This window comes from Eschscholzia californica, unplaced genomic scaffold (assembly GCF_041429995.1).
Source record: "Eschscholzia californica isolate CP2 unplaced genomic scaffold, dmEscCali1.0.p SCAF_4, whole genome shotgun sequence".
NCBI classification, from domain to species: Eukaryota; Viridiplantae; Streptophyta; class Magnoliopsida; order Ranunculales; family Papaveraceae; genus Eschscholzia; species Eschscholzia californica.
The window spans coordinates 32,950,536-32,961,761 of record NW_028238461.1 but is presented as its reverse complement, the minus strand read 5'-3'; the positions used below and the strand labels follow the sequence as shown (position 1 = coordinate 32,961,761).

At 36.4% G+C, this 11,226-nt stretch overlaps 1 pseudogene; it reads left to right on the top strand.

Moving 5' to 3' along the window:
- The first annotated feature begins 2,346 nt into the window (after positions 1–2,346).
- LOC147544188 (protein FAR-RED IMPAIRED RESPONSE 1-like) lies at positions 2,347–5,548 on the top strand (annotated as a pseudogene).
- Positions 5,549–11,226: the final 5,678 nt, after the last annotated feature.

The following is an 11,226-nucleotide window of genomic DNA, read 5'->3' as shown; positions in this document are numbered from 1 at the left end:
TGCAGAGCCTTGCAAACACCTTTCATAGCCTTGCAAACGCTTACTGTGGTGCATTGCAAACACCTTGCAGTGCCTTGCAAATATCTTGTAGTGCCTTGTAAACACCTTTCAGTGCCTTGCAAACACCTTGCAGAGCATTGCAATGAGCTTGCAGTGCCTTGCAAGCAAGTTGTTGAACCTTGCAAACACCTTGCAAATGGTTTGCAAATTAGTTTTTGAATTGATTTAACATGAAATTTGTTACAAATTACTATATTAATAGAATCTTTTACCAAAAAACTAGCTAAATACCTAAAAATTCATAATTGTCATTTTATCAACTCTAGCACCATCCTTTTACATTTCTTCGAAAAACTTCCATGAAATTCTTAATTTGAACATAAGCACCTATCATGATTATCTAAGAGGAAGCATTTCTCAAAGGCATTTCATCAAACAACTTTAGAGCTATTTCAACCAACCGAAATCTTGTATAGCCAACTAACATTGCATTCCCAACAACAACATTTTTTTCAAGCATTTTATCAAACACATTTCTTGCATTAACTATACTTCCATAAATTTCATATAAATTCAACAAATAGGTTTGAACATAAACATCAAAACTAACATAGCAAAAAATTTACTTAAACCCTAAAGATTCGAAACTTGGAAATTGTAACTTTCTCTCTCTAGAATTTTTCACCAAAACTAACTCAAACCCTCAAAATCATCTTCTAACAACAAGTAAAGAGATTCATTCACAAAAACCTAAATAGATTGATGATCAAAACACAAGGAGATCGACTCTATAGATTCAGCTTGGCGAAATTCACCAATTTTCCACTTTCGATTTTTTTATCGGTAGAAAAAACTTCCTAGTTTATTAAAAAATTGATTTTTTTGGTATTTTTCATCACACAAAGGGTATTTTTTACCCTGAAAATGTGAGTGCTTACAAAATTGTCCCCCAATAATATTTTGAAAAGTTATTTGGGGCTTAGCTCTTTAAAAAGATGAGATGTCTTTTTAACAAAAAAAATAGGCCCAATTTCCTGTATTTAGTTTAAAGCGGAAAAGGAATTATTAGTGTGAAGTAGAATAGTTTGTTGTTGACTTCAATTTCAGCCTGACTTTGTCTTTGCTGTCGGTTGGGACTCTTTGTTCGGCCAGTTACAAAGTGGGGTTCATTGTGCATGGTCGCATGGGACAGTGTCCTTTAATTGAAAGTACTGTCCCTGCAGACCAATGGTGGAGCAAAATTTCGTTTCGGACTCAACAGCCTCACGGAAGAACTAAACTGAAAGAAGTAAAAGGGGCCAATTTGTTTATTTCTATAGAAAAATTATGAACACTGATAAGTAGTCTACTTCAACTTTCAACAAATAAAAAAAGTAGTGCAGTTTAGATCACTTGATGGAAAGCATGTTAGAGAGACCGAATGACTCAAATTCATTCCCAATCTACATTGTTTTCTTGAATAGTACTTTCTTATCTTACTCCGATTGGCATTACTTATGTAACATCTCGTGTTTTGAAGGTTACTAGAAGGACTATTTTACATTTGGGGCAAGTCAAGATAAGGGCTAATCTGCAGCTGGTTCTGATTTCAGGGGCTATTTTGCAGTCCGGCCAAATCGATGGACTTGCATATGAACTGTATGTAAATGAAGGACTTAAAAAAGAAACCAACCTACTTTCTTCCTTGGACCGTGCATGTAGGTCGGACGTGTTGGATTGGGGAAATAGTTTTATATACAAAAAGCCTAGACAGACCGTTTTTAGGGACTGCCCCTTGGATCGTCCCATCCAGTTAGACAAGAAACCAAGGGACTTCCCCCATGGGTTGTCAGCTAAATCAAAAAGTCTCCAACGTGGACAACCAAATTATATGGAAGTTTTTCCATCTCCTTCTCTCTAACGGTGACTCCGTTAAAAAATTTACTTTCAATCTCGGCCTTTAATTTTTAAGGGCCGAGATTGAAACCCTAAAAATAAATTAAATCCTTTCGTCTTTGATCAGTCATTCTTCTCAACTCTAAAGAACACAAACCCTAACTTAGTAGTTCATCATTTCTCATCACCATCTTCCTTCAAATCGATCTCGTTTTTGAAGTCGTTGTTGGTTCTATACTCATCTCCTTCTTCAAAAGTAAGGTAATTTTAGGGATTTATTTTCATCACCATTTTAGCTTAGTGTGCATTGATAACATAGTTTAAAGTGATTTCACATTTCTCTCCAACTTTCACTAGACTTTAGATCACAACTTATTATTTTTTCAGTACATTTATATTTACTTTTAATGTCCCACTATTGTTCTTGATACATAGATTTTTTTATTTCTCATTGTTTTATTCAAGGCATATATGGAAGGAGGAATACCTATGGAATATAATGTAGATTTTGAGGAAGATATAGATAATGAGAATATTGGGACAAAAGATGGTTGTGGATCCGAGGATGATTGTAAACCCGCGGATGATTGTGTCGATAGTGAAAAGAAAGTTGATTGTTCGAAATATAGTAAATTAGAACTATTGGATTTACTAAAGATTGAAACGATACAAGATAATCCTGAGTTTGTGTTTGAACTTTTTAAGAAATATACGTTTTTGTCAGGATTTCCTTCAAAGAAAAGAACTAGTAAAAAAGATTGTAGTGGTTTACTTCGATTGGTTACTTTTTCGTGTCGTAGAGAAGGGAAACCTAAAAGTACTTCAAATTGCTTAAACCCGAAACCTTCTTCCAAGATAGGTTGTTTAGTTAAGATTAGAATACCCTTGAAGGAGACGAGAGATGGAAAATCACGTCTTCCTATCTCGATCACAACCATCCATTAAGTCCTAGCAAGTCTCGATTTTATAAATGCAACAGAAATTTCAAGCCATCGGTAAAAAGGGCTTTAGAATTGCATGATAGAGCAGGAATTCGAGTATGTAAGAATTTTGGGACGATTGTTGAAGATGCACATGGTTTTGAAAACTTGACTGTAAACAAAAAAGATTGTCAGAATTACGTAGCAAAAGTTAGGCGATTGCGTCTTGGTGAAGGTGATGTGGTTGCAGTTCAACGTTATTTCTTGAAGATGCAATCGCAAAATAAAGATTTTTTCTATTGTATGGACCACGATGAAGAAGGTAGACTGAAAAATATATTTTGGACCGATGGAAAGAGTAGAAAATCTTATAAAGAATTTGGCGATGTGGTTGCATTTGATACAACTTACTTGACTAACAAATACGAATTGCCATTTGCCCCGTTTGTCGGAGTAAATCATCATGCTCATACAATTTTACTCGGGTGTGGTCTCATTTCAAATGAAGACACATGTACATTTATTTGGTTGTTTCAAGCATGGCTCGCTTGCATGGATAATTGTCATCCTTAAGGAATAATTACAGACCAATGTAAGGCAATGCAGAATGCCATTGAGATAGTCTTTCCTAACACTAGACATAGATGGTGTTTATGGCATATTCTAAAGAAGTTTCCTGTAAAGTTTGGTAGCAATAAACAAAAAGATCAGATCAGTTCGACATTGAACCATTTAATATATGATTCACAAGACCCAGAGAGTTTGAAGAAGGTTGGTTAAACATGCTTAACAAATATGGTTTACATCAACATAAATGGTTAACTAAACTATACGTGGATAGGTATCGTTGGATTCCAATTTACCTTAACAATAATTTTTGGGCTGGCATGTCAAGTACACAGCGAAGTGAAAGTGTGAATGCTTTTTTTGATGGTTATGATCATTCTAAAACAACTCTAAAACAATTTGTTGAACAATATGGTGGCGCATTGAGAGATAAGCCCAAAAGGAGGCGGAGGCGGACTTTAGGTCATATACACACAAGATACTATGTGTAACGAGATTTGCAATGGAGAAACAAACTCAACAAGTGTACACTATAGAGAAATTTAAAGAATTTCAAACTGAGTTGATTGAATTGTTATATTGCAAAGAAACAAATAGGTACCGAGATGACATGTTAACTGTACATGACATACGGGCAGATATTTTGATTGGAGATGGAATGAAGAAAAGAATGGTATATAAAATTTATTGCAATCATACGAGTAGTAGTATACATTGTAGTTGTCTGATGTTTGAGTCTAAGGGCTTATTGTGTAGGCATTCTATATTGGTGTTGCTTGATTTTGGTATTGACTTTATTCCGGAGAAATACATTCTTCGTAGGTGGAGAAATGATGTTACGAGAGCACACACAAAGTTGTCAATTGGATATGATGATTGGACATCAAGTGAAAATCTTCGTACCTATGATCGATTATGCCGTGCATTTACTGAACTCGCAGACTTGTCGTGCGATGATGATCGCCATTGTGAACGATATATTGAGTCGGTTGAGAATGAGAAAAAAACTATACCTTTGTTTAAACAAAGTGTTAATCCAGCTCCAATCTCAAGAACTAATGTAGGTATTAGTTCCAGCGGTAATGATAATGAAGAAATCTTGCTTGATCCATGTTGTGTGAGGCGTAAGGGGCGACCTCGTACAAAAAAGTTAGAGTCTACACTTTTCACCAAATCGAAGAAAAAAGATGTGTCAAGTAACAAGAGAAACAAGGTTAGTTATTATGCATATAGTTTTTTTTTGCTTAAATATTTTTTAAGAAATACAAGTATAATGAAGTATTTTAGTTTTGGCCAGCGCTTTGGGGAAAGCTAAATAGTTTCCGGGGTGTGAAATTTTAAAGGGAATATGTAGAATTTTAGAAATTTTCCGGGGAAATAAATTTTAAGGAGAAATAAAAAAAAACACTCCACCTCACCTCACACTCTCTCCACCTCACCTCTCTCTCTTCTCCGACAAGGTCGCCGGCCGAAAAATTTTCCGGCCGGCGACCACTAAAAAAAAAAAATTTCACTCTCTTTCCCTTCTCTCTCTCTCTAAAACAAATCTAGAGAGAGGATCTGTTGAAGGTCCCGAACAGGACCTTCAACAGATCTGTTGAAGATCCCGAACGGACCTTCAACGGATCTGTTGAAGGTCCTGTTTGGGACCTTCAACAAATCTGATGAAGGTCCCAAACAAGACCTTCAACGGATCTGTTGAAGGTCCTGTTCGGGACCTTCAACAGATCCTCTCTCTAGATTTGTTCTAGAGAGAGAGAGAAGAAAAAAAACGTTTTTTAGAGAGAGAGAGAGGAGGGAGAGAGAGTGAAATATATTTTTTTTTTTTAATGGTCGCCGGCCGGAAAATTTTCCGGTCGGAGAAGAGAGAGAGTGGTGGGGATAGAGAAGATGAGGTGGAGAGAGAGAGAGCTGAGGTGGAGAAGCTATTTTGCTTTCCCCCTAAATAAAATTAACCAATTTTTGACCAAGTATTCACACCTCGGAAACTATTTTGCTTTCCCCAAAACGCTGGCCTTATTTTTTAAGAAGATGATGATCTACAAGATATGGGATTCAATGCTACTCAAGAAAGTCATTATTGTGATCCACAATATGCAACATTCAATGCCACTCAAGGGATGAGTCTCCTACATCTATGATTATCTTTACATGAATGTGTGTATTTTATTCATTTTTAGTTTTAATCTTGTGAGTAATTTGTCATGGTATTAATACATGGAGTTTTTTGTTTGAGACACATGGAGTTTTTTTTGTTGCAAGAGATACATGGAGATATTAAACTAAAAACACCGTGATAGGAAATACTCATTTTTCTATCTAATTTTTTTGTTGAAGTTTAATATATCTGTCTCAAAATAAATTGCTTTTGTTTTTTACTTCCTTATACCTGTGTATCTCTTGCATGATAGTTCATCAATACATAATGAAGAATCTTGATGCAAAGAACTAACTCCAACACTATTGCAGGAAAGTTTGGAATGACTTTTAAGCGGTAAAGAACTAGTTGTCTCTTTTAGGTTCCAAAGAGTACAAAACTTACTTCATAATCGTGAACATAACATCAATTAGCTTCTTAAAAATAACCACGTATAGACACAATGAGTTTCCAATAGAAATTAACGGATTCATGACAAAAATAAAAGACGCAATACGTAAAAGGTCCTAGTACATTCGAATATCTTCCGTATACACACTAAGCTAAAATGGTGATGAAAACAAATCCCTAATTTACCTTACTTTCGAATAAAGAACCAACAACAATTTCAAAAACGAGATCAATTTGAAGGAAGATGGTGATGAGAAATGATGAACTTCTAAGTTAGGGTGTGTGTTCTTTAGAGTTGAGAAGAATGACTGATCCAAGAAGAAAGGAATTAATTTACTTTTAGAGTTTCAATCTCGGCCTGTAAAAAATTAAAGGCCGAGATTGAAAGTAAATTTTTTAACGGAGCCACTGTTAGAGAGAGAAGGAGATGGAAAGACTTCCATTTAATTTATAAGTCTCCATTTAATTTAGTGGCCAAAACTATTTACGGAGCTACTTTGGCTATTTACAAAGGTCAAAAGTTGGAATCTTTTCACTTTCTCTGTAAATAAGACTTTGCTATTTACAGAGCACATAAGGACTAAATCAAATTTTAATAAGAATCAGACAAAAAAAAAATATTAATTATTGGAAGATATTTTATTTCCTTCATTCGTAAATCCCACCACCAACACCTTCCACCACCCAACAATCACCACCACAACTATGAACAATCAACTTACAATCACCTACTAGAAACATTAGTAATGGAAGAACCTAACAATGAGGAAGGTACATTAATGAAGGAGCTTGGTGGTCAAGAGACTTCATTAATGGAAGAGTTTGATATTGAAGAACTCAATTACAACTCTTCATTGGACTCATATAACAACATTCTAAGTGAAGACATAACTTTAGAGATAAGATAAACAAATTTGTGGTGGTTATTCTAAAAAAGAACTCAACATTCTAAGTGAACAACCCAAATTTTCGGTGAAATAATGCTTAGAACGATGAACGTTTTCGGTCAATTTGATTTTTAATTTTTCAACATTTTCGGTCAATTTGATGTTTAATTTCCCAACATTTTCGATCAGTTTTCATGTTTAATTTTTCAGCATTTTCGGTGGGGGGACCTATCTCTAAAATAGGGGTTTTATTCTAAATAACTAATAAGTTGTGATAAAGTCAAAAGATTTGTAAATAGTAAAAAGTAGATCTGTAAATAGCCGGACCTGTAAATAGCACTTAATAGCTCTGTAACTAGCACCCGCCAATTTAGTTGTCCACGTTGGAGAGAGAAACAATTTTTTCTCTCTCCAACTTTTTGATTTAGCTGACAACCCATGTGGGAAGTCCCTTGGCTTCTTGTCCAATTGGACGGGACGGTCCAAGGGGCAGTCCCTAAAAACGCTCTGTCTAGGGTTTTAGTTTTATATATGTGTGGACCCCGCTTATGTTTAAATTGAAAACCCAAGGGGAATCATGTGCCATACATGCAAAGGAGCTTTTTAATTCTTCCACGTCCCCACCCTCTTACCCCACTTAAACTCATTTTCTTTATTCCACTTTCAAACCCATTAAACTAGAGAAGAAAAAGGATAAAGAGAGATTTTAGTCGTGGGAAGTGAATGAATTCAAGGTTTAACGATCATGAAATTCTTTCGTCGATTTCGTCGCGGTGGTTCGTCAGAATTTAGTGAAACTTCTTCCAAGTAATCCCATTCAACTTGTTCTACATATTTAGCGGTTCAGAATTTTCAATTTCGTCCGAATTTGGTGGTTTTATGATAGCTATTTCGTATGCGATACAGTTGGGTAAGATTTTCATTTGGGTTCAAAATTTGGAGCTATTTAGATGATTATTATTCAATGTCTTCAAATGATCTGTGTTCAGAAACACATTTAGGAGATTGTAGACTATTTCGTGGTGTCCAAATATAGACGGGGTGCTGCCGAATTATTTTAGTGCTCGAAAATCATAATTTGACTAGTTTTGGGAATGAATTGGAATGGAGATGGTTACCCGAATTATGACATATTTCATATGAATGGACAATTTTAGTTATAGATTATACTGTGGGGTTTATGATATGACTTGTCAGCTTATGAAGACTCTGAAATGTAAAATAGAGTTTATGGGAAGTTGGTTAGTTAGTTTGTATGTTCGGGTATTCAGTGGACATGGCTATGAAAGTTAGAGAGCAAATCGATTATTCGAAGTCTTCCAGCGGCATTGATTGTTTTTATGTTTTAAGTTTTCATTGTTTTCTCTTTAATATTGTCTTTATTGTATGAAGGTTCTTAGTATAAGAACCTAATGTTTCTATTCGGTTATGGTTATTCTTCCTTATCCTATAGTATGCGAGTGAGGAGGGATTAGGTCGTCTGGTAGGCGGGAGGTCTTTGGTGATACAAGGACTGAGGTAGGGATTCTGAATCCTTTATCTAATATGGTTTTATAGATAATGAATATGCTAGATTCTACAGTTATATATGCGTCATTATAACTAGAGTTTAGGTAGCATGAAACTCGATTTATGTGATGAACTAAAATATGGTTGAATGGTTTTACTGCAATATGAGAAATGCTTTCGAATTGCTTTTACTGTGATTGCGAACTACTTGGGATTTTCTTGTATGTACCCGACTGCAGATTATGTCAACCTACGGGCACGTAGACATTGAGGTTAGGATGACATGTGAACACGGGTGTGACCCGCGTGAGACCGGTGAGGTGGGCGACACTAGCCATGAGAGCTCTGGGAGTAGAGTGCTTCACTTGCTGGCCATTGGTGCTCGTGTCTCCAGTTTGAGGCTCAGGGACGTACACCTGACTGCTCGCCTGGGAGGTGACACTGATTGGGAATCCCTCTGCTTTGTGGCGATATGACTCTTGGTTGTTTCACTTCCGTATTTGATAAGATAATGAATCGAATGAGAATATTGGTTTTGATATACGAATGAAACTGATTTGAATCGAATATGAGAGTATGGTTTTGATATATGAATGAAACTGATTTTGAAAGATTGCATTAGATGCATGACATGGTACCGAAGAGAATGAGGTTCAGGTCCTTCCATGGTAATTGGGGGACGGCTCTCTTATTCGAACTTGGTGATCAAAAATGTATTTAGATACTTAAGGTATATATGTATCATGAGGTAAACTCTTCAATGATTGCGGACTCCCTTAGTGGGAGAGAGGCTTACCGGCTAGAGGTAAGTCTCTTTCTCGAGGAGACGTTAGTGCATTAGCTAGTACCTAAGTAGGCTAGTACTATATAACGCACTCTAGGCTCTCCTGAGTAACTCTCCTCTTAATTGGGAGCGCACCATGGCTGGGCAGCTAATCACTGCTATTGCTTGCTAGATTAAAGAAAAAAATTATTTTGTATATAGTATACATAGTAACTGGTTTGATAACTCGTTTTGTCATGATGTTTACAACTTATTGAATGAACTTTTGAAAACGTGATGGGTTTTGGATTGGTCTTCTACCAGAATAACTCGTGTCGGTGAGTATTCTGACCCCCTACTAGTTGTCAGTGTGCAGGTGCTTGTAGTAGCCTCGAGGCGGAGTGTGTATTCCAGCTGGTGATCTTGTCTGACGAGGCTCGCAGAGTTACGTCGTTTTCTTTTGTTTTCGTTTATTGGATTTTTGCTATTTCCAAGTTATGTAGCTATTGTAGAAACCAAACTCTAATATGTATATACGTAACACTTAGAGTTGTTTATAAGTTGTATCAATGTTTATGAGGTTTTTATACTTTTTTTGTGGTTCGGATTTCGACCCGAAACTGAGTTGAGTTTGTTTAGCTTCCGCTCCATAGTTTATTTTTGGTGTATGCAAATGTATGGTTTGCATGACAGGTTTACAGGTGCGACCGGTTCGATTTACAGAGGAGACTCTGTCGGATTTTTGGTCTCGTCTGTGAGTTGTCGGGGCGTGGTCACGTCCATTTTGGGACACGGGGCGTCACAACTTAGGTGTTGTTTGACAACGAAAAATAACTAATTCCAAATATGATACTTTAACAAAAAAAAAAACTGAAAAGGAAAAACTCCAAATATTCTAGTGTGGCGACGCAAATACTTTTTTGCTTCATTTAAGTTTTGCTGATGTCTAAAATTGGCTCCCCGTTAAATCAGCATGAAAAAGGGAGTTGATGCATGACAGCCTCCGTTATGATAGAATATTCGGTTTGGAGAGATTCGTCTGTTCAGCTCTGCTTCTCTTCTCCCTGCTTCTTGCTCCAGCTCCTGACTCCTAGCTCCAGCTCTTGATTCCTTGCTCCTGTTCGTCTGCTCCCAAAGGGGGGAAAACCTGCAAAGGGTTCAAAAACCGCTCCGACGCTCAAGACAGTCAGGTTGCTCTTTGCAGTAAGAGAATGAATATTGATTGATCCTTTTGGGGGGCGAGTTATGAGAACTCTGAGTTTTGGATGATCTTTTTGGGTGAAGAGATCATGTCCTGTGAAGGACGAAGTGGGGGGGACTTTTATAGGCGATGTTAGGCCGACTATGATTAGTGGCGGTGGTGAGGCGGTTGCCGTCAAACCAATATAGAACTTACCTCTTCTGCATATCTAGGGTTTCTCTTCGAGTTTATCCCGGATCTTTGATAAGTGAAAGTTCCTAAGTTCAAGGATACTTCGTTGATATCTTGCCAGAGTGATAGATGATGAGTTCGATAGAACTCAATTTTATGTCGACAATTTACTTTTGTTAGTCGTTATATTTGATAAAATTAATAAAGTTAATTTAGTTTTACAGGAATAGCAAAAAAAAGGTGAAACAACCAATATTTTACGAAAGTCATGTGCAAGGGGTATCCAAGAAGCTTAATTTTGTTCAACTCAACTTAGTTCAGGGATGATTTGCAACAAGGTATCTTTTCAGGGGCATTATATAATTGGCTGTAAACCTAGGATTGGAAAGGTAATTCATTTGTTACCCAAATTCCTTAAAGTTACAGGAAGGAATTAAATCACCACATGGAGGCTTTCAAATTGGATTTCATTTAGGGTCCCACCAGTGATTTCAAATTAGATTTCATTGACATGCTTCCAAGTTCCAACTTCTCCACTTAATTTGGAATTTCCAATTAACTTTCCAATCTGATACCAATTTGGAATTCAAATTGGAAAGTCTATTATACCCTACCCATGAAGCCGTGAGTTATATTTTACAGAGATCACATAGAAGGAAAGAAATCGCTAAAGAAGGAGATTAATTTTGAGTTGTATATTGGCTAAATGAATGATGAGAGGGAGACGGTCCACTGAATATTTTAGTGAGAGAGAGTTTGGCTGAAAATGGTAGGAAAGATATGTG